The sequence below is a fragment of the Lactuca serriola genome, chromosome 3 (assembly GCF_051521515.1).
Source record: "Lactuca serriola cultivar US96UC23 chromosome 3, Lser_US96UC23_V15, whole genome shotgun sequence".
Taxonomy (NCBI): Eukaryota; Viridiplantae; Streptophyta; class Magnoliopsida; order Asterales; family Asteraceae; genus Lactuca; species Lactuca serriola.
Genome location: NC_136410.1, coordinates 145,280,601 through 145,306,251, shown reverse-complemented (window position 1 = coordinate 145,306,251; position 25,651 = coordinate 145,280,601).

Below are 25,651 nucleotides of genomic sequence, written 5' to 3'. Positions count from 1 at the left end.
TGCTACACTCGCAGCTCTCAAACGTTGTCTCCATCTCGGAGATCCATTTCATGACTTCCACTGGTGTCGCGTTTCCAGATAGATACGGTGGTTTGGATGCCATGAAATCCTTATACTTGCATCTACGTCCTTCATGTCCTCCATCCTGGTTGTTTCATCTAACTATCGGTGGGTTGGCTTGACCAACAGTCCCATTGAAGTTCCTTCCTTCTGACTGCCCATCATTCAACTCAGGCTGTTTGACCAGTATTGTAGCTTGTTCTCGATTCTGTTGAAGCAAACGTCGGGTTTCCTCCATTTGACGATCCAACATCATTTGGATCATCGCTTTTACTCCGTCCATCGTGATTGGCTCTGGAGCATCTGCTACAACAGGTATTTGCTGAATCACTGGGGGTTGATCCTATTCCCATTTGCATTCCTAGCTCCACTACGGGTTCTTGCCATTTTGATCTATACACCGAAGAAGGTGAATTTAGATCTTTATTTAGGATAGACGTTTAAATCATCCTTATCGCTCCGAAACGTTCACATGCTAGTTCTAATATCGTAGTCGTACGTTTAGAATCCTAAACACATAAGGTTTCCAGATCCGGTCGGCAATATACCATAGATCCGAACAAATAACATCATATAAGGCAAAATTTATTTAGCACCTAAAGCATATTAGGCATGCTTTCCTAAGTAAGCTAGTGCTCACATCCCACAATCATCGCTTAGCATTCTAAATTTAAGTCCAGAAATCCTACAAATTCCTAGTTCGCTGAAACTAATGCTCTGATACCAACTGTGACATCCCCATGTCCACGGCCAGAAAAGACCGATTTTGTTTATGCTTTGTTTAAAAATCAGAGTAAGATTTTAAATAAAAGTGTTGCGGAATTTGTTCCCAAAATAAAATATGAAAAAGATTTATCAAGTCATTTTCAAAGAAATGTATTTCATTAAAAACCTTGGGAAGTCATGTTCGATACAGATCAAGAGCATAAACAGTACAATATCAGCCTTGTTACATTTATTCATATCTACAGGTATATATCCGTAATCCCTCATCCAAAACATCACATCTATGCTCGAACGCCACTACCTGTAATATATGAAACTGAGTGGGTCAGGCTTGGGAGCCTGGTGAGCACATAGGGTTTTCAACCCATAATAAATAAGTTATTTAATTTCATCAACCAACAATAACCCGATTACTCATTCATGTTATCCTCACTTTACGTCCCTAAACACCTATCATAAGGGACCTAGCCTAAGGATCTTCATCGGGATGCACACTACTACTAAGGGGCTTGCTCAGCAATAAATGTCCTTAAGGAAACCATTAGGAGGATGGAGTACACCGGTGAAGTCATCGTTTAGAAACACCTACAGGTTGCGAGCCTGCTAGTGCTCCACTGGACTGTCTAGAAGAGTCTGTGGTCGTCATCCATACTCCGCTAGATGACAGAATCAACAACAACAACATCGAGGCCTCTCATCATTTTATTACACATCGTCTATTACATCTACCCATGTTTTACCCCAACATTTTTGTAGATATAAAATACATATACAGTTTAAATCATTTAAAACATGTATAAAAATCGTTCATCCAGCATAGATAGTAAGTATAAAGATAATATGCACACATAGCACATAATTTATATAAAATACTTCATATCTATGTGTAAGATGAAAGTGACTATGCACTCACCTAAAAAGGTGGTGATTCCGAACTCAGACAACGCATCGCTTCTTAAAAATAATTTACTTCGATGAAACCTAGTATTATTACCACTAGATTTTAGTCTAATATTTACCGTGACTAATTATTATTATTATTATTATTATTATTATTATTATTATTATTATTATTATTATTATTATTATTATTATTATTATTATTATAAGCGTTTAAACAATATTTTCCAACCACTATGTACAGAAAGGGGCCAGATATAAAACACCGGAGGGCAGGACCATTTTGGCATATAGCACTTCTGAAATCCAACAACCCTATGCGGCCCTTTAAACTAGATTCCCCGTACCGCGAGTAGCTAAAAATATATTATAACGACACTTATATAACTCATAATAATAGCCCAAAAAATTATTATAGGTTCCTAATAACGTTACTATAATTAATTAAAAACTATATTAAAAATAGCGTAGGCATAGCTCACTTATAACAGGTTTTCTCGAAAACCAGGCTTCACTTGGAGCAACGTTCCCGAGCCGAAAAACTCTTCTTCTAGGATCCGTCGAGCACTCCGAGACTTTCTTCCAGCGCTAGGGGGGTTCCCTAGTGCGTAATGAGTGTTTTGGGAGGTTTAGAGATAGAGTAGAGAGAAGAAATAATGGGAAAGGTGTGAAGAAAATGAGGGTTAGAGAGGTTCTATTTATAGGGTGAAATATGGCTGAACTTGGTGCCACATGTCACCATCTAGTAGCAAGACTTAGGAGAAAGCAATGACCAAGATTGTGCCACGTCACCTATTTTCGCGCAACACACTTCTGACTTCTAAAATCCGTGACTTTCACATACGAGCTCTGTTTTTTTTTTTGACGTTCGATACATCCACGCGTATGTAAAAATAAGATCTACAACTTTCATTTTGACTCCGTCGGCTAATTCTTGACCGATATTAAATTTAACAGTACGAGAAAATTATATTGTTAAATGTCCGGGTAAAATTCATATCTTCTACATACGGACTCCGTTTCCTTCTGTCTTTTTAGCATTGAGTTCCTATTAAGGAGGTCTTCAATTCTCATTTAGGTCGTGTAGGCCAAAAACTGCTCGATCTAAAATTTGAGTTTCGGGCTGTGCACTACTAAGCCAAATCTTAGAAAATTCAGAACTTCCTTATACTAAGTCAGATTTGGGTGTTCTTTTTATGCACACTCTAGGTTTAACGTATACTACAACTTTGGTTGAGATTATTAAGGCCATAAAGTCCTCTATTGTAAATTTAATATTTTACGTCACACAACGTCGTGCTGGTTTTGTCGTGAAACCTCGGCAGGTCATAACTTCTTCGTTATAACTCAGATTTCGGCATTCTTTATATGTCCGAAATCCTTGTCACGACCAATACAACTTTCTTCATCGATATTGGGTTTGTCTAACACTTTATTTTTGACGCTTATTTTTATCCTTTATTTATTATATCATTATAAACAAGTAATAAGCACATAAATTCACATAATTCACGTATTACTCAAATAATTCATCTTTATTATTTCAAAATAGGTTACAATGGTTGACCTGACTATTACATCAATATACTAATGCTTAGCCCAGAAACACGGGCGTTACATAGAACACTATAACAGTTAGGATATGATGCATTTAGAACTAAGATATATCTTGTTCCATATCACCTAACTCATAACTACCATAAGGAAATTATCATCATTTCATCTTTAAATCTTGTAGAAATAGATGCCGCCACGTAAATCAAATAGGCATTTGCGCAATACTTTGAAAGGTTTTGAGCATTCTAACACTCCTATGGTGTACATGCAACCCTAGAAACCTTGGATCTATGTTTTCTCTATTATAAATGCAAATTTGATTTTCCAAGGTTCTCAACCTAACTAGCATGTTATGGGGTACTTGTAACATGAAAAACTTTGTAGAATAACATATCTTTTCTTGTGGTTGATTGCTTGGAGTCTTGAGAGCCTAGCACCAATAATGTGGATGCCTCAAGTGGAATCACAAATCACCAAAATACCTTGGAAAACTTTAGAGAATAGTATGCACTAGAGAAATCGGCCCACTCTTGTTCACTCACACACTAGTGCCACTTCATGTACCAAAGACCTCTTTATATAGTATTGAGGATTAGGGTTACATTCATTTAAACCCTAATACCCATGACCTTTCATTTTCATAGGATCCATGGGTTAAAAAACTCCATGGACTGAGGGCATCCAATCAACGGAAGGAGATAACATTTGACCACCACGACATGGCCAACCCTTTTTCCACGACGTGGCACCCAAAAACGTGCCCTATAAATAGAACTCTTGGGGTGTTGGGTTTACGTGCTCCATTCTTCTATCTCTCGCGTCGAAACTCTGCGGTTAAGCTCCCGAAGCCCCGGTTTTCACACTCAAGTTCCGAAGGAAGATTCTACACTCCCGAGATTCCCGAGAATCCCGAGAAAATCAACTCTTCCAAGTAGAAGTACTGCTCGATTATCATCCCGTTTTCTCCAATCAATCAAGTGAGTTCATACCCCTATAAACTACACTTTCAAATGTTTTATCAATGATTTTTATACACTTTTAAGGTGGCAGGGGGGGGGGGGGAATACAAGTAAACACATAGTTATTATCGTCTGTAACATAGAGTTTCACTATATACTCTTTTTATCAAGTGAATCATATGTGATTCATAACTACTAAATATGAACTTTCGTATGCAATATATATTCTCGGTAACATCTTGTCTTTTGGAAATAAAGCATGTTTATATATGTATATACGAATCCACTTTATTTATACTTTAAGTATATGTGATCATTTATGTCACTTTAACTGTTATACTTTACATAACAAGTGAGCATTACACTAGGATTTACTATACGAACGAAACACACACTTTGAAAAACTATAATAGGTATAGTTTACGAGAAAATCATGAACATTTACATACTAGAAACACTATTTCAAAGAGATATTTTCATACACAAGAACAAACAGACATTTTCATACGTAAATCTGTTTTATACTAATTTTTGTGAGACATTTCATGTACTTTCGAGTATGCATTTTAAGTCCTATATTATATACCATAATCCCTTGTAGGGGAGCGTGATAGATCTATACGGGATTGACAATCCCGCACCTAAGTTGTTAGCTATAGCTAGGCCGGCAGGCCTGGGGTGACAAACATCATAACTTTCCAAAGCCTGAAGAACGTTGTTATAGGCATCCTGGTCAAATAGTATGGTTATAAGACTCACATGGAGTATTAAAAAACATTGATTTACGGGGTTTTTCAAATGCCTTAGCGATTTATACATAAACCTACTAGTTTAGGCATGAAAAGCACTACTAGTTTAGGCATGAAAAGCACTAATGCATTACAGTTTTGGAACCATTAAACTACCATATACTATAGTAGAAATATGGGATTTTCTAGGAACATTTAAACATGTACAAACCATTTTCATTCTATTTCATACAAACATTGTCACTAAATACTTATGAACTCACCAGCTTAAATGCTGACCTAGTCTTTCAAAACTACTTGTATTTCTCAGGGATTAAGTAATACAGGTAAACTACAACTTTTGAAGAAAGGACGTTGCGGCGTTAGTTTAATTTCATTTTGACATTATATTGTAATTTCTTTTGAAACAAGTACTTTTCTACAATGTAAACTTTCAAATTATATATATGATGGTTGTGTTACTTTCTTTACTATGTATTCAACTGTTTCGATACTACATGAAGTCATCTGCGCTCGAACGATTCCGCCGTTCTGGTTTGGGGGTGTGACAGATTAGTATGAGAGCATTGTTTATAGTGAACTAAGTATATCGAACCACATAAGATACACAAACTATAAATGCATAAGGGACTAAAACTCTCTCACAAAACGTTTTTACACCTAAAACCTCGTTTCATTTAATTTAGATTATTCTGGGTCGTAAAAGTACAAATACATGAACACAACAATATATATTCATGGTTAGAACTATACAAGAAGTATTAAGAAAAGTTGGACACTACGATTAGCCCTCGAAATATGTAATCGCATTTGGGACGAATATAGCCTGATCAACTATATTTAACCGAGATTGGACTAACGAATGTCGAGGAATGGTCGTAGTGAGCAACAAGTCAAAACTTACCAAAATAAACACTAGTATCAAACAAACAAATTTAAATACTATAGGAGTATTTGGTACATGCGATAGTTTAATCGAAATGTTTAGTTTTACATGTTTCAAATTTTGTTCAATTCTTATAACCCTATTCTCGTATAGTCAAATGGCTGGATTCCACCCACCAGGGGATCCCTACTACCCGAATCAGGGCAATGGATGATGGGTAGAGGAGGACCCCGAAGAGGATGAAGAACCTGTCGACTTGGAGGAAGGGGATGACTCTGGGACAGACTCAGAACTAGAAGTAATCGGCCCTCCAGCCGCTCAACCTCCCGCTGTTAGGAGAAAATTTCAGGGAGCAACTCCCGTTTGGGGAAGTCACCTTCACCATTGGAGCCAACAACAAGGGTTACGTCCTCCCTAAGGCATGTGTCAAGACTTCTACGATGTCAGCGGTAGAGGTTTAGCGGACCGAGCACTCCTGGTCATGCTGGGCAAGCTAGCCAACCAGTCCTATCAATCCGGGGTTGAAGCTAACCGAATTCGTGAAGTCAACGTGGAAGTACAAGTTCACACTTCCGACATCCGTCGACTGGATAGGTTACAGGATGACACCCAACTTCGCGCCGACACATTCCATGCACAAATGATTGCATCCCTCTCTGAGATGAGGGAACAACAAGCCACCTTCGATAGGCGTCTTATGGAAGCAAAGCAATCGGATGCGGAGTCAAGCTCCAAGCGCAACCTACGTCGCAAGTAGTGCTTGCCGAATCCCAAAATCTTGTTATAGAATAGGAACTTGGCTAAAAGTCTTACCTTCTTTAACTTCCTATAATCAGAGACCTTTAGAAAGGTCAAAAGTTTCTAACTTCGGATGTAACGCAACCATATGTTTAATATATATATATATATATATATATATATATATATATATATATATATATATATATATATATATATATATAGGGCATACCTCTTTTGTGTGTTAATTCTGTGCGTTTCATTCAAGTTCATGAGTTTGTTTAATTTTGTTCAAACTCCATTGGTGAATCAAACTCAAAGCCCTGGGTTGGTCAAACCAAATTCTCAAACTATTAAAGATAGTTAACTCATTATCATTCAAATCTTAACCACCAAAACTTATAATCATTTATTTTTATTTCTTGGCAACGCGATTCCTCCTCGTCCAAACCTAAGACCCAGGCCAGGCACGAAACCTCCACCACCACTGCCTCCATCGATGGAAAATGCCGCATTGATAGTTGCTGTAACAGCTGCAGTAACAACGGCAATGGCCCGAATGAGTAACAATGGTTCTGGTGGGGGAGTAAATAGTTCTACGAATTGCCAACGTCAAGGTCGTTCAGGGGATTTTACATACAAGGATTTCATGAATAGCAAACCCATTACTTTTAATGGGGCCGGAGGGATAATGCCTGTATCACAGTGGATAGAGAAAACTAAAGCAATTTTCGAGATTTGTTCTTGCCCGGAAGGGAACAAAGTGAAGTTCGCTGCCTGTACTTTCTCTGGGAGAGCTCTGACATGGTGGAATGGCCATGGGAAGTCACTAACGCTAGTAGTGGCTAACTCTATGGGCTGGGAGAATCTAAAACAAATATTACTGCAAGAGTACTGTCCACGGGGCGAATTACAAAAGCTCGAACAGGAACTTTGGGGCCTTACCATGGTAGGCTCAGACATCACGACCTATACCAACAGGTTCTGTGATTTGGCAATCCTTTGCCCAGGGATAGTTGCTCTAGAGAGCAAGAAAATAGAGAGGTACATCTGGGGACTATCCCCCCAGATTGAAGGAAGTGTACTAGCTTCCAAACCAGTCACTTTCGATAGCGCCAAACAGTTGGCACAAGCCCTCGTTGACCATGGAATCTATCAAGGCTTCGCAACTACCGCTCCGGAGCAACCCAGAGGAAGTAACAACAACAACAATACCAACAACAACAACAACAAGAAGTTCTAGAAAAAAAGGAAGAGTCAGCCTTCACAGGAACCTTCCAAGAAACAACAGATTGTGGCAGTCCATGCCGCTACTGCCTCCACTGCTGCTCCAATTACCACTACACCAGCAAAGCAATAAGTTGGAAACCTGCCGAAGGGCGACAAATGCAATTTCCACCACAATGGAAATTGCTGGGAGATGCACTGTAACAATTGCAACAAGAAAGGACATACAACCCGTTTCTGTAGAGCACCAGCACAACCGATCACCCAAGTCCAAGGAGTCGGTGTGGGTCAAGCATGTTACGGGTGCGGTGAATCTGGGCATTACAAAAGTGACTTCCCTAAGGCAAGGAATGCGGGCAGCACGGGACGAGTGCTGGAAATAGGGCAGAACGAAGCGATAGCTGATCCCACAGTGGTTACGGGTACATTTCTCCTCAATAACGCTTATGCATGCATACTCTTTGATTGTGGTGCGGAGAGGATCTTCATGAGTCAGAAATTCAAGAACGTACTAAAACAAAACCCTAAATCACTCAATAAGATATTTACAGTAGAAATAGAAAATGGTAGAACAGAAAGCACGAACGATATGTACATAGGGTGCACACTAACTCTAAAAGAACATTCATTTCAAATTGATCTAATGTCGATCACTATAAAGAGATTTGATATCATCATCGTTATGGATTGGTTAAGCCTACACCATGCCGATATACTTTGTCACGAAAGGGTCGTTTGCCTGAATCTACCAAACGGCGAAACTTTTGTCATTTATGGTGACAAACCCAGTACAAATTTACAAATTGTCTCTTACGTCAAAGCCCATAAATACCTACGTAAAGAGTACCATGCCTTCTTAGCCCACGTGGTAGATAAGGAAAATGAAACGAAAGACCTCAAATACATTCTAGAAGTCTGCGATTTTCCTGATGTCTTCCCTGAAGATCTTCCAGGTGTCCCCCCAGAATGACAAGTTGAGTTCAGGATCGATTTAATTCCCGTAGCTACCCCGGTAGCTAAGTTACCGTATTGTTTAGCGCCAGCTGAGATGCAGGAGTTATCCAGCCAATTAAACGAACTACTCAACAAAGGATTCATCAGGCCGAGCTTCTCACCTTGGGGAGCACCAGTCTTGTTTGTAAAGAAGAAGGATGGATCTTTCCGCATGTGCATTGATTACTGGGAACTTAACAAGCTTACTATCAAGAACCGATACCCACTACCACGCATCGACGACTTATTCGACCAACTCCAGGGAGCGAGTTATTTCTCAAGGAGAGACTTAAGATCTGGGTATCACCAACTACGAGCCTTGAAAGGATATGTTTCCAAAACAGCTTTTCGAACTCGTTATGGTCAATATGAGTTTGTAGTGATGCCCTTTGGATTAACAAACGCACCAGCGGTGTTCATGGACTTAATGAACCGGGTGTGTTGTTCATTTTTAGACAAGTTTGTGATCCTATTCATAGATGACATACTCATCTATTCGAAGAATAAAGAGGATCACAATCAACATCTCCGACAAGTCTTGGAAACGGTAAGAAAAGAGAAGCTATATGCAAAATTCTCCAAGTGCGAATTTTGGATTCGGAAGGTAGATTTCCTAGGTCACGTGGTTATCAAAGACGGAATACACGTGGACCCTTCCAAAATCAAAGCAATCGAGAACTGGTCAGCTCCAAGAACCCCAACGGAAATTCGACAATTCTTGGGCCTTGTTGGCTATTACCGTAGATTTATACAAAACTTCTCAAAGACTGCTAAACCACTCACCACCCTGACACAGAAGGGTGTAACTTTCAATTGGGAAGGAAAACAAGACGCTGCATTGCAAACACTGAAGCAAGCACTATGCAGCGCACCTATATTTTCCTTGCCAGAAGGAACAGAAGACTTCGTGGTCTACTGTGACGCATCTAATCCAGGTCTTGGATGCGTACTAATGCAACAAGGTAAGGTCATCGCTTACGCCTCAAGACAACTCAAGACGCAAGAAGTCAACTACACTACCCATGATCTTGAACTAGGAGCTGTCGTTTTCGCGCTAAAGATCTGGAGACACTATCTTTATGGCACGAAATGCACGATCTTTACCGTTTATAAGAGCCTTCAACACTTTCTCAACCAAAAAGAACTCATCATGAGGCAGAGATGATGGGTTGAACTACTGAATGACTACGAATGCGAGATTCGCTATCACCCAGGAAAAGCAAACGTAGTAGATGATGCTCTTAGTCGGAAAGAATACTCAGGTTGCCGAGTGAAATCCTTAACCATGACGATCCATTCACATTTGTCCACACAAATCAAGGAAGCTCATAGGGAAGCCTTGAAAACAGAGAACGTGACAGGCGAAGCCCTAAGAGGAATGGACAAGAATCTTGAAGTCAAGGGTGACGGAGTTCGTTACTTCATGGATCGGATCTGGACACCGAAGTTTGGTGGATTCAGAGACGTGGTCATGAACGAGGTGCCTAAGACTCGATACTCCGTACATCCAGGTTCAGACAAGATGTATTTAGACCTCAAGAAACTGTATTGGTGGCCAAACATGAAAGCAGAAATTGCTACCTATGTAGGCAAGTGTCTGACTTGCGCCAAAGTCAAGGTAGAGTATCAAAAGCCCTCGGGATTACTACAACAGCCTGAAATACCCGAGTGGAAGTAGGAGCGGATAACCATGGATTTCATAACCAAACTACCCAAGACAACAGGTGGACTAGACACCATCTGGGTAATCGTCGATAGATTAACAAAATCCGCACACTTCCTGCCAATAAAAGAAACCGACAAGATGGAGAAGCTTGCTCGAACCTACATCCAAGAGATTGTACGATTACATGTTGTACCAGTATCCATTATCTCTGACTGAGATAGTAGGTTCACCTCGTGACTCTGGAAATCGTTACAAAAATCTCTAGGAACGAGGCTCAACATGAGTACTGCTTACCATCCACAAACTGATGGTCAAAGTGAGAGGACCATACAAACCTTGGAAGATATGCTAAGAGCTTGTGTAATCGATTTTGGTAAAGCATGGGATACACATTTACCACTAGTCAAATTTTCATACAATAATAGCTATCACTCCAGCATTAATGTTGCTCCATTCGAAGCCCTCTATGGCCGAAAGTGCAGATCACCACTATGTTGGGATGAAGTGGGTGACACGCAACTAGCTAAGGGACAAGTACCCGACAACACTCTCACTGGCCCAAAAATCATAAGAGAAACAATTGAGAAGATTGTACAAATTCGGGAATGCCTAAAGGCTTCAAGAGACAGACAAAAGAGCTATGCAGACAAAATACGGAAGCCCTTGGAATTTCATGTTGGGGACCAAGTGCTATTGAAGGTCTCGCCCTGGAAAGGACTAATACGTTTTGGAAGACGTAGGAAACTAAACCCAAGGTATATCAGACCATTCGAGATCCTTGTAAGGATCGGCCCGGTAGCCTACAAACTTCGTCTACCGCAGGAACTCAATAACGTACACCCAACCTTTCATGTTTCAAACTTCGAGAAATGTTTGTCCGATGAGACCTGCGTTGTCCCTCTAGACGAAATTGAAATCAACGAGAGTCTCCACTTTATAAAGGAACCAATTGAAATCATGGATAGGGAAATTAAAAGAACAAAACAAAGTCACATACCGATCGTGAAGGTCCGCTGGAGTGCAAAGAGAGGACTTGATTACACTTGGGAATGCGAAGATCAGATGAAACACAAGTACCCACATCTTTTTCCCTAATCTGCAAGTGTTTTTCTTACATTAAATTTCAGGATGAAATTCCCTCTAATGGGGGGATGATGTGACAACCAGATATTTCTACTCTATGTAATAACCTAAAAAGTCAAGTATTGTAACCACTTTTGATATAATGAAATTAACTTCGAAAAAACATTAAATGTGAAAAAGTCTCTATAGGGATATCTATTATGCTAGATATTGTGTCAAGGTTTACAGAAATACTAAGAACACTAAAATCCGAGTTATAATGAAGAAGTTATGACCATTCTAAGATTTCCGACAAAACCGGCAACACCGATTAAACGAAAAAGCGAAGTTGCAATACAATAGTTTTTAGCCTAAAGTATCTAAATGAAAGTTGTAGATATCATTAAACCGTGAGCGTGCATAAAAAGAATGTCCAAATCTGACTTCGTATGAGGAAGTTATGATTTTTCTAAGATCCGGATATAACAGTAGACAACTAAAAACTCAAAATAGAGATCGATAGACTTTTGGCCGAAACAACCTAAATGAGAATCTAAGGTCTCAACAATAGTAGCACAAAGGTGAAATGTATGACGAAAATGGACATCGGATGAGGAAGTTATGGCTTTTTAACAGACTTTTCATGTCCCGACCCGTTAGAAATAAATAATTAAAAATAAAGTCAAAAATTGCCGATGAAGTCTAAACGAGAGTTGTAGAGTATATTCTCACCTACGCGTGCATATTAAGAACGTCAAAAACGGAGCTCGTACGCGAATGTTACGGATTTTACAAGTTCAAGGCCCAAAATGTGAGGCTATCAGGTCTTCCACGACATGGCACAGTTTGCCGCAACCCGACAAGTGACTGAGGTCATCCAATCAATGGAAGGAGAAATATGCCCTATAAATAGAACTCTTAGGGTGTCGGGTTTAGGTGCTCCATTCTTTTATCTCTCGTGCCGAAACTCTGCGGTTAAGCTCCCAAAGCCCTCCCGAAGCCTCGGTTATCACACTCAAGTTCCGAAGGAAGATTCTACACTCCCAAGATTCCCGAGAATCCCGAGAAAATCAACTCTTCCAAGTCGAAGTTCTGCTCGATTATCATCCCGTTTTCTCCAAAAAATCAAGTGAGTTCATACCCCTATAAACTACACTTTCAAATTCTTTATCAATGCTTTTTATACACTTTTAAGGTGGGGGGGGGGGGGGGGGGAATACAAGTAAACACATGGTTATTATCGTGTGTAACATAGAGTTTCACTATATACTCTTTTTATCAAATAAATCACATGAGATTCATAATTACTACATAGGCACTTTCGTATGCAATATATATTCTCAATAACATCTTGTATTTTGGAAATAAAACATGTTTATATATGTATATACGAATCAAACACTTTGTTTATACTTTAAGTATATGTGATCGTTTGTGTCACTTTAAATGTTATACTTTACATAACAAGTGAGCATTACACTGGGATTTACTATACGAACGAAACCCACACTTTGAAAAACTATAATAGGTATAGTTTACGAGAAAATCATGAAGATTTACATATTAGAAACACTATATCAAAGAGATATTTTCATACACAAGAGAAAACGAACATTTTCATATGTAAATCTGTTTTATACTAAGTTTTGTGAGACATTTCACGTACTTTCGAGTATGAATTTTAAGTCCTGTATTATATACCATAATCCCTTGTAGGGGGAGCGTGATATTTGTGTATAGATCTATACGAGATTGACAATCCCGCACCTAAGCTTTTAGCTACAGCTAGGCCGGCAGGCCTAGGGTGACAAACGTCATAACTTTCTAACGCCTGAAGAACGTTGTTATAGGCATCCTGGTCTAATAGTGGGTTATAAGACTCACATGGAGTATTAAAAACACATTGATTTACAGGGTTTTTCACATGACTTAGCGATTTATACATAAACCTACTATTTTAGGCATGAAATGCACTATTGCATTACAGTTTTGGAACAATTAAACTGCGATCTACTATAGTAGAAAATATGGGATTTTCTAGGAACATTTAAACATGTACAAACCATTTCCATTCTCTTTCATACAAACATTGTAACTAAATACTTATGAACTCACCAGCTTAAATGCTGACCTACTCTTTCAAAACTACTTGTATTTTTCAGGGATTCAGTAATACAGGTAAACTACATCTTTTGAAGAAAGGACGATGCGGCGTTAGTTTAATTTCATTTTGACATCATATTGTAATTTCTTTTGAAACAAGTACTTTTCTACAATGTAAACTTTCAAATTATATATATGATGGTCGTGTTACTTTCTTTAATATGTATTCAACTGTTTCGATACTACATGAAGTCATCCGCCCTCGAACGATTCCGCCGTTCTGGTGTGGGGTGTGACATTAACGAACCGACCAAAAATCCTAGCTCTTAAAACTTTGTTGAACTATGAATTGTCATTTTAGATAACTAATCATATAATCCTCTATTCTAGATATCAACCGGACAAATACATGAAACAAAGTCGTATTTATTGTCCAGCGGTTTGTTTCCCGATTTCCGATTTGTTTTACATAGAAGTAAACTGAACACATAAATTTGGTTATGACCGGGCCCGACACATAGGTCAAAATAAAATCGTCGAGGGGCCCTAATATCTATTTTAATCCTCCAAGGACTAAAAGGAATAGATAAACTTCGACTCATATGCTTGTTCTACAACTTGTTGAATCATTGTCACACCCCCAAACCTGAACGGCGGAAACGTTCGGGGGCGGAGGACGTCATATTCAGTATCATAAGAATTGAATAGTGAAGAAAGTACACACCACCATAATATAAATATATTTGAAAAGTTTACATAATTTGATGTGTTACATGTTTGAATATCAAATACAATATGGTGATCCAAAATATGTTACTAACGCCAGCGCGTTAGTCTTCAAAAGTAGTTGCTACATGGTTTAGCGTTTTCCTGAGAATACAAGCTATTCCAAAGAAAAAGTGTCAACAATAAAGTTGGTGAGTTCATAAGTAGTGTTTTGAGAAAATGTATGTCATTCGAAAGTTCACGTTTGTTTTCCAGAAAATCCGATATTTTCTTATGAGTGTGTGAAATGAGTATGAATGATTGTTGTATAAATTGTATTTATTTGAACCAAGAAAATCCTATATTTTCCTAAAAGTGAGGAGCAGTGTTAAATGTCCAAGACCGTAACGTGTAACCAAGTATGCCATGCTTAAAATAATGATGTATAGTCTTATTTTAAAACAAAACTATAAGAAGCTTCTATTTGTATGTGATAATAACCGTAGTATCACTTTTCACTTGAAAACATAATACCATAATAAGTGTCCATCCAGTGAGTTTTCATAACCGTACTATGATGGGTTTGCCTGAGCGCCGTTTCAGGCATCGAAATGATATGACACTTGTCACCCCAAGGACTGTAGCTAACAGTCAGGGTGTAGGATTATCAGTCCCATATAGATCTATACACATTTATCATGTTCTCCAGACAGGAGACTTTGGTTATAAAATAGGGCTTTCTAGCGGCACTTTCATAGGTATAATGAAGATGAATGACTCACGGATTCTCAATTAAGTCACGTATTCATGAAAATGTGCTTTTGTCTGAAACGATTACCTTTTTTATAGTATGAACAAAGGCATAGCAATGAGTTGTATTTACTTGTAAAATACATAGTGTTATACTTGAAATTGGTACCCTCGATTTGATGTAATATGCATTTTTACAAATAAAACATATTTCTATTTATAAAATATAATGTATGTTAATAGAGTAAAGTTGCATTGTGAGATATTTTGTATGTTAATAACTTCCTATGATAGTTATAACAATAGCATGAAAAGTAAAGGAAGAGAATTGTGTTTCACTCGATTTTTGTCGTGTGTTTACTTGTATCCCCCCCCACCCTTAAAAGCATTTAAAAAGGTATTTAAAAATGTAGTGATAAGGGTAAGAACTCACTTGGTAGAAGTGGTAGCTTGAAGAAGGCGAGACTAAACTCGAGCAGTACTTCGACTGGACCAAATCGATTTCTCGAGAATCTCGGGGGCGTCGGGACTTCAATCGTGAGCTAGCAATTATACCGGGACTTTAAGGTAGCTTAGAGGGGCTAAAGAGGCGTTTTAGGGTGAAGGAGTTGAGAGAGAAGCAACAAAACCCGGAGCCCTAGCCTTCTTTTTATAGTGTTGGGGGCACTCACGAACGTAGGGTGTTCCTTTAGGGATCGTAGCGCGGTCCCCCTGTGAGGTCAGCGCTTACATATTTTCTTTTGATGGACGATGGGATGGTTCTGGTCGAAGAACGCAGGGCGTTCCTTCTTGGACCAGCCTCAGATTTTGTGCCCCGAACTTGTAAAATTTGTAGCTTTCGCGTACAAGCTCCGATTTTGACGTTCTTTATATCCACGCGTAGGATAGAAAATGCTCTACAATTCTCGTTTAGACTTCGTCGGCTAATTCTGACTTTATTTTTAATAATATATTTTTAACAGGCCGGGACTGGAAAAGTCCGTTAAAAATCCATGACTTCTTCATCCGATGCTCGTTTTCATCAGTCTTTTTACCGTTGTATTACCATTGATGAGATCTTTGATTCTCGTTTAGGTCGTGTTGGCTAAAAGTCGCTCGATCTCTATTTCGAGGTTTTAGCTGTCTACTACTATGTCCAAAACTTCGAAAAATCATAACTTCCTCATATGAAGTCGGATTTGGGCGTTCTTTTTATGTATGTTTACGGTTTTAGGATATCTACGAATTACATTTAGATACCTAAGGTTAAAACTCATTTTATTTGGAATTTTGTATTTTCTGCTTAACAATGTTTTACCGGTATTGTCGTGGATCTTTGATTGGTCATAATTTCTTCGTTATAACTCGGATTTTAGTGTTCCTTATATTTTTGGAAACATTGTTACGATATCTACCACTTAGTACATCCTAATTATGGTTACTAAACAAAATTATTTTTGATCTAATTTGTTGGTCTTACATTATCCCCCCGTTAGAGAGAATTTCGTTCCGAAATTCGCATTTTGACTGGGACTTCAATTGTTGAGGAAATAAGTGTACTTCTATTCCATTTGAATTTTCTTTTTCTCTAGTGAGCCCAAATCCTAGCATGGGTGTTCCTGCGGACCTTCATTACTCCGTCTATTGCTTCGACCGGTAGAGGTCGTGTGGATTTGGGTTTGTTTGACTATGTTAATATAAATGCTAGCATTGTTCACTCGTAATACATGTCATTTCGTTGTGAAGTTCATGGTTGAATTCTTACCTGGTCCGCTTATCACCGCCTTGTGTATACACGTTGCGTACACATTTGCAGTGATAGGTTAACCGTAATCATTCCTAGCCTCTACGTTTGAACTTGACTTGTCGTACGTGTGCTATTCCTAATTAGTCTGTCGGTAATACTTTGGGAAGGTTGCAAAGGATATAGTACTCCTCACATAAGTGCTACGGGATTTTGAAACTAGAAACGACTTGGGAGTTGTGTTGGGTTTTTCGTTATGAATCGATAGAGTTTTGTTAGCCAACAGTGAAAGTGAAGGGTCTTTTCATAGCACATGCAATTGACATGGTGAAGACCAAGCCAATCCATTTCTAGTAGTTATTTGGGAACTTCTTATCGTAACAGCTGTGAAGTCGATGGGAAGAGTGTTCATTAGTGTGATAGTGCATTCTACACATGTGTTTTCAGTTTTTATTTATTTTTATTTATTTTTTTTTTATCTATATTAGTTATTACTACTATGAAGGTTTTGCTTAATGATTAGGGTGCTTGTTTGAATAGATTTTTAAATTTGTGACTCACGAAACTCCTCTCCGCTCCAATACAAATAAAATGCATGCTAATGTGCTATCGAGGAAAAACATACCCAGAATAACCATGGGGTCTGCAATGGCCTCCTCTTGGCCCATTGCGAATACTCGGCCTCCTCCACCAGCATTCTTGTTGTTTGCCTTCGGGCAGTCCCTTCGGAAGTGCCCCATTGCTCCGCACTCATAACAAGTATGGTCTACTACGACATTTGTGGCTGAAGCGGTTGGTTGGGTTGGTTCCCTGCAATAGTAGACGGTGTGTCCCTAACTGTTGCACCTAGTGCAATGTATTTCACTGTAGGGTCCGTGATGATGAAAGTTGCATCGGTTGCACTTAGGCTGGTTGTCGTTGTACGGCCTTGTGGGTGTGGGGGTGGTAGGAACAGTAACAGTGTGAGTTGTCACTATCTGTTGTGTTTTGGTAGACTCTTGTTTTGAACTGCCCCCTTTTTCATTCCCGAACTTTCATTTCGTGTTACTAGGTTTGTGGTTTGGAGTATCCTTGTGGGTATACATTCATTGATTTCCTTGGTTGTCACAAACATTTGAATTTTTGACATCCTTCCTAGTTTTACTAGTGTTTCCTACGTTGAGATGTGCCATGATGACTGTCATGGCGGATGTGACTGCAGCTTGAAAAGTAGTTGAGTCTATATGCAAGAGTGGTGCTTCGTTGGTTGGTCGGTTAATTCCAAGTGAAGACATGATTCTGTTACATGATGCGAACCGAGTTGGTTAGATAACTATGATCGTTGTTTGTTGGAGTCTATATGTATGATTTCCTCATTTTGTTATTCGGTTTCTAATGTTTCGACTTACATTCCTTATGATGTATTTGTGATTGAGGGTTGAAATAGGTATCATGTTTAAGTTTAGTTTTAGTAACTTAGGGTAGGGATGTTCAAATCTTAAGTTGATCTAGTTTCATGGGTTTTCGAAGAGGGTATCTTTCTTACTATTCCGAGTTATGAAGAAGGATGTGATGTACCTCTCTCATAGTATGAGTAATATAATTACCAACTCGTTAGGTAATAATAATTATTACTTATTAGTCCGATGTATCAGGTGGTCTACCACCTCGCATGCTTCACGAGTGGTTTCCTCTGTTCTCTGTCCTATCCTGGGTGGTACTGATTTGTTATAGCCCGGTATCTATATATACGACGTCCTTGCTTTTCCTCAGGTATGTTTAATCTCCCTCAATGTTTTGATTGCCCTTAGTTAAAGTTGTCAAGGTTCGTTATTCTATGGTAACTCTCTCTTTCTCTAAAGGGTGTAGGTGATAGAAAATTTGGATTTATCGAAGGATTGAGTCTGTTTGAATAGCAAGAAGGCATTTCTAGATATAGGGTTATAGATGAAATGGTGGCAAGACTTCGCTAGTGTTGTTGAGTTCAATAACATTGAACAACAATAGGTTAGATCGACAGGGATAGTCTGGTGAGTTGCTATAACAGTTTATTACATGAACTGCCTACATAGCCAAAGTATGAATTGATAGTGATGATCTTTAAAGGAGACAAGGTGTCTATTATAGTAGTGGGTATAAAGTTACATAGAATTCGGAAGATTCGACCATGGGGTAGGTCTACAATATACCACACAGGCAAAACTTGACAGCACAAAGATATAGTGAAACAGTACTTGCTAGACAGGGATATTTACATGAAAAGAGTACTACTCGCAGTACATACTAAGGTTATTTCACAATCCAAAAGGAGGAGTGAGTAGGGTATCCTCTACTCACGACGGGAACTGGTTGGATCAGCCTTGAGTTATGCTATTTGACGCTCCATCTCGAGCATGCACAATTCATACCTTGCCTGGTGTGCTCGAAGTTCCCTGACTTTAATTTGAGTTTCAGTTAGCACTCTCTGCAAAGCTTTATTTTAATTTATGGTTCTTCCATGAGTTGACTCCAACTGTCGGATGTGAACTGTATTGACTCCAATGTTCGCATCATTCTCCTCGGTTCGATGGATAGTTTCCCTTCCTTGCACATCGTTGCGAGCAATCCGGCGAACCAGTATAGGAAGGAATCTGTCTGCCGAGCCTACCTCACTCAGATTGTAGAAGCTCCGGTCTCCATTGAATGGAGGGGGTTGACCTTGTTCGTGAGTCCACCTAGTCAGGTTCACTGCCCACATAGGTGTCGGGCCATGAAATCCCAGTCGAGGATTAGGATTTTGGATTGGAGCCACTAAGGGTAAGTTATTAGTTTTGGGGTCGGAGTCTTCGTGCATTTCTTCCTTGAATTCTTCTTCCGGATCATTCTCTATCCCTCCTCCACTGTCTTGGTTCGGTAAGTAGGGATCCCCTGTTAGATGGAATCCGGAAATTGTGTCTGTACGAGAATAAGGACATAAGAACTGTCTAGAAGTAAGGCACATAAGGTTGAACATCAAAATTAAACTATTGTATGCATAAAATAGTCCTATAGTATTTTAAATGATATGTTTGATTCTAAGGTTTATAAGTTTGGTAAGTTTTAGACTTGTTGTCCACTGTAGCTATCCCCTAGCATATGCTGGTCGGCTCTCAGACAAATAGAGTTGCTCAGGCTATATTCATCCAGTCCCGATTACATATTCCAAGGCATACCTGTATTGCACAACTCATCTATAATACTTCTATATTGTTTCCATTATGATACTGACCCTATTATATAATGTATGCATGTATACTTTATAAAAATTTCATTTTAAAAGTATAACTCTCAGTCAGAGTATTTTTGCCCAGTTGTGTTTATAGTTGTATATCAAAAATGGTTTTGATATACTTATTTCACTATAAAAGATGTCTGATACCAATCTGTCACACCCCCAAACCTGAACGGCGGAAAAGTTCGGAGGCGAAGGACGTCATATTTAGTATCATAACAATTGAATAGTAAAGAAAGTACACACCACCATAATATAAATATATTTTAAAAGTTTACATGATTGTATGTGTTACATGTTTGAATATCAAATACAATATGGTGATCCAAAATATGTTACTAATGCCAACGCGTTAGTCTTCAAAAGTAGTTGATACATGGTTTAGCGTTTTCCTGAGAATACAAGTTATTTCAAAGAAAAAGTGTCAACAATAAAGCTGGTGAGTTCATAAGTAGTGTTTTGAGAAAATGTATACCATTCAAAAGTTCACGTTTGTTTTCCAGAAAATCTGATATTTTCTTATGAGTGTATGAGATGAGTATGAATGATTGTTGTATAAATTGTATGTATTTGAACCAGGAAAATCCAATATTTTCTAAAAAGTGAGGAGCAGTTTTACATGTCCAAGACCGTAACTTGTAACCAATATGCCATGCTTAAAATAATGATGTATAGTCTTATTATAAAACAAAACTATAAGAAGCTTGTATTTGTATGTGATAATAACTGTAATTTCACTTTTCCCTTGAAAACATAATACCTTAATAATTGTCTATTCAATGAGTTTTTATCACCGTACTATGATGGGTTTGCCTGAGCGCCGTTCTTCAGGCGTCGAAATGATATGACACTTGTCACCCCAAGGACTGTAGCTAACAGTCAGGGTGCGGGATCATCAGTCCCATATAGATCTATACACCTTTATCACGTTCTCCAGACGGGAGACTCTGGTTACAAAATAGGGCTTTTTCGCAGTACCTTGATAGGTATAATGAAGATGAATGACTCACGGATTCTCAATTAAGTCACATATTCATGAAAATGTGCTTTTGTCTGAAATGATTACCCTTTCTATAGTATGAACAAAGGCATAATAATTAGTTGTATTTACTTGTAAAGTACATAGTGTTATAGTTGAAATGGTTACCCTCGATTTGATGTAATATGCATGCTTACAAATAAAACATATTTCTATTTATAAAACATAATGTATCTTAATAGAGTAAAGTTGCATTGTGAGATTTTTTGTATGTTAATAACTTCCTATGATAGTTATAACAATAGCATGAAAAGTACAGCAAGAGAAATGTGTTTCACACGATTTTAATCATGTGTTTACTTGTATTCCCCCCCCCCTAAAATAATTTAAAAAGGTATTTAAAAAACATAGTGATAGGGGTATGAACTCACTTGTTAGAAGTGTTAGCTTGAAGAAGGAGAGACTAAACTCGAGCAGTAGTTCAACTGGAGAAAGTCGATTTCTTGGGAATCTCGGGCGCGTCGGGACTTGCATCGTGAGCTAGCGGTAGTACCGGGGCTTTAAGGTAGCTTAGAGGGGCAAGAGAGGCATTTAAGGATGAAGGAGTTAAGAGAGAAGCAACAAAACCCGGAGCCCTAGCCTCCTTTTTAGAGTGCTGGGGGCACTCACGAACGTATGGCGTTCCTTTTGCGAACGCAACACGTTCCCCCTGTGAGGTCAGCACTTACGTATTTTCCTCTGATGGACGATGGGATGGTTTTTCTGGAAGAACGCAGGGCGTTCCTTTAGGGAACGCAAGGCGTTCCTTCTTGGATCAACCTCAGATTTTGTGCCCTGAACTTGTAAAATTCGTAACTTTCGCATACGAGCTCCGCTTTCGACATTCTTTATATCCACACGTAGGTGAGAGAATTCTCTATAACTCTCGTTTAGAATCCGTAAGCTAATTCTGACTTTATCTTTAATAATACATTTTTAACAGGCCGGGACTGGAAAAGTCCGTTAAAAATCCATAAATTCTTCATCTGATGCCTGTTTTCCTCAGTCTTTTTACCGTTGTATTACCATTGACGAGATCTTTGATTCTTGTTTAGGTCGTGTTTCCTAAAAGTCACTCGATCTCTATTTCGAGTTTTTAGCTGTCTACCGCTATGTCCGAAACTTCAAAAAATCATAACTTCCTCATATAAAGTCAGATTTGGGCGTTCTTTTGACGAATGTTTACAGTTTTTGGATATACACGACTTTCATTTAGATACCTAAGGTTAATAATCATTTTATTTGGAATATCGCGTTTTCTGCTTAACAGTGTTTTACCGGTATTGTTGCGGATCTTCGATTGGTCATAACTTCTTCGTTATAACTCGGATTTTAGTGTTCCTTATATTTTTGGAAACTTTGTTACGATATCTAACACTTATTACATCCCAATTATGGTTGCTTAACAAATTTATTTTTGACCTAATTTTTGTTGGTGTTACAATCTTACACAAAAGCACGTTTTATAACATCAAGTTACTGATGCGTTTTCGTACAATAAATGCACAACCAAATCAAAGGCAACAAATCATATCTCTAGGTTTCAAGACATATATGATATTACCATCTCACGATCACTCGAGATAAATTCCATGAAGTGATACAAGTGAGCGCAGGTTCAATCCAATACTCAGAACTTATGAGCACTCATGAATGTTGTAGCAACTCTTGCTATGTCCAACACCTTAGACATCTAACAGCCCAATTCATAACAGTCTTGATTCATACCTACTTCCAACATATGACTGACTGTGGAGAGTTTGAATAAAGTAATTATTCTGGAAGTCAAAACATGTAAAGTTTAAACAATAGTAAACGATTGACACAAGACAACAACACCTTACATATGAATAAACAAAAATTTTTATTCATCATCAAATGTCAATTACATTTTACAAGTTTCAGAGTTATCTAATCTATAAAACTAATATCGTCCTTCAGCTCGATGTGCCTCGCATGCTGCAAATGCCTAACCCTGGTCAGTCCTTTGTGAGGGGATCTGCTGGGTTCTCTTCTGATGATACCCTTTTTTTCACGAGGAGTCCTTCTATCTTGTGTCTTATAAAGTGATATTTTCTTTCAATGTTTCTAGATCTGCCATGATCTCTCGGTTCCTTGGGTAAGGCAACCGCACTATTGCTATCCAAGAAAATCTCTATAGGCTCCTTTATAGTTGGTACAAGTCCAAGGTCTATGATGAAGTTCCTCAACCATATCGCCTCCTTCGCCGCTTCACTTGCTGCTATGTACTCTGATTCACATGTCGAATCGGCTACCGTCTCCTGCTTGGAACTTTTCCTTTTAATTGCTCCTCCGTTCATGGTAAAGACCCAGCCCAAATGAGAGTGTAAATTATCCCTATCAGTCTGAAAGCTAGCGTCACTAGACCCTACTACTCTCAAGTCATCACTCCCACCAAGGCTAAGGACCCAGTCCTTAGTCCTCTGTAGGTACTTGAGAATGTTCTTCACCGCAATCCAGTGAGCCTTGCCAGGGTTCCCCTGATATCTGCTGACCATGCTCAAAGCAAAGGCCACATCAGGGCAGGTACAAGTCATAGCATACATGATCGAGCGAATAGCGGAAGCATATGGTAATCGACACATCTCAGCTATCTCAGCCTCTGTACTCGAACACTGGGCCTTGCTCAATTTGGCATTATGCTGGATCGGCAAATCACCTTTCTTGGAATTATGCATGTTGAACCTTTTCAAAAAATGTTCCAAATAGGTGCTTTGACTAAGTCCAATTAGTCTTTTACTCCTTTCACTTAATATCCTTATCCCTAGGATATAGGTAGCTTCTCCAATGTTCTTCATAGCGAAACAATTACAAAGCCAGGACTTAACCTCCTGCAAGGTTGGGATGTCATTTCCTATGAGTAGTATGTTATCCACATAGAGTACCAAAAAGCTAACTATACTCCCACTAGCTCTAACATACACATAGGACTCATCTTCGCTTCTCGAAAAACCAAACTCTTTGACTTTCTCATCAAAACAAAGATTCTAGCTGCGAGATGCTTGTTTCAATCCATAAAAGGATTTTTCAAGCTTGCACACTCTATCAGGGTACTTTGCACTGACAAAACCCTCTTGTTGACTCATGTAAACATCCTCAACCAACTTTCCATTAAAGAAAGCGATTTTGACATCCATTTTCCATATTTCATAATCATGAAATGCAACAATGGCTAGCATAATCCTAATAGACGTAATCTTCGCTACTGGTGAGAGGGTTTCATCATAGTCAACTCCATGAGTTTGAGAGAAACCCTTTGCAAAAAGTCACTCCTTATAAGTGTGCACTTTCCCATCCATGTCGGTCTTCTTCTTGAATATCCATTTGCACCCGACCGTCTTACGACCCCATACATTGTCAACCAAGTTCCAAACTTGATTGTCATACATGGACTGAATCTCGCTGTCCATAGCCTTTTTCCATTTAGCAGACTCAGCGCCTGCCATGGCTTCCCTATAGCTGTTAGGTTCATCCAAATTTACCAGTGTATTATCACTGCTAAATGTATCACCTTCCACAGTAATATGGAAACCATAGTAGTGCTCAGGTGCATTCCTAAATCTAATGGAACGTCTCAGAGGTACATACTCGTCAGTTGGTTCAACAAGAGTTTCCTCCTCAGGTTGATTGCTAGGGTTTGAGGTTCCTTCACCACTAGAATCTTGAAGCTCTTCAAGGTCAATTTTCCTCCCATTGTTTCCTTGGCTTATAAATTCTCTCTCGTGAAAGACCCCTCTCCTTGCCACAAAGACCACATTCTCATTTGGTTTATAGAATAGAAAACCAAAGGATTTATATGGGTAGCCGATGAAAATACATCGCTCACTACGACGTTCGAGCTTGTACTGAGTCTCACGCCTCACGAAATCCTCGCAGCCCCAAATCCTGATGTGGTCAAAATTGGGAACCTTCCCAGTCCACATCTCATGAGGTGTTTTGGCAACCTTCTTGTTAGGGATTAAGCTAAGGATATGGGCGACAGTCCCTAAGGTATACCCCCAGAATGATATTGGTAACAACGCTCGACTCATCAAGGAATGAACCATGTCTAATAAGGTTCGATTGCGCCTCTCAGCCACACCATTAAGATGTGGTGTTCTGGGAGGTATCAATTGTGAAACAATTCCACACTCCTTAAGATAGTCAAGGAACTCTATACTAAGATACTCTCCTCCTCGATCAGATCTAAGCATCTTAATGTTCTTGCCCAGCTGATTGTCCACTTCCTGTTTAAATTCTTTGAACTGTTCGAAGGTTTCTGACTTATGCATGATTAAGTAGACATAACCACATCTACTATAATCATCAGTAAAAGTCACATAGAAACAGTTAGCATCCCTAGTAGCGGTTGTGAAGGGTTCACACACATCTGTGTGTATAAGGTCCAACCAACCTTCACCCCTAGCACAAGACTAGTGAAGGGTGACTTTGTCATTTTTCCAAGAAAAGAAGACCCGCAACTATCATCCGACTTTAAGTCAAATGACTCCAAGACTCCAACCTTTTGGAGTTGGTATATGCGCTTCTTGTTGACATGTCTAACATGACAATGCCACAAGGATGCCTTATCCAAACTTGT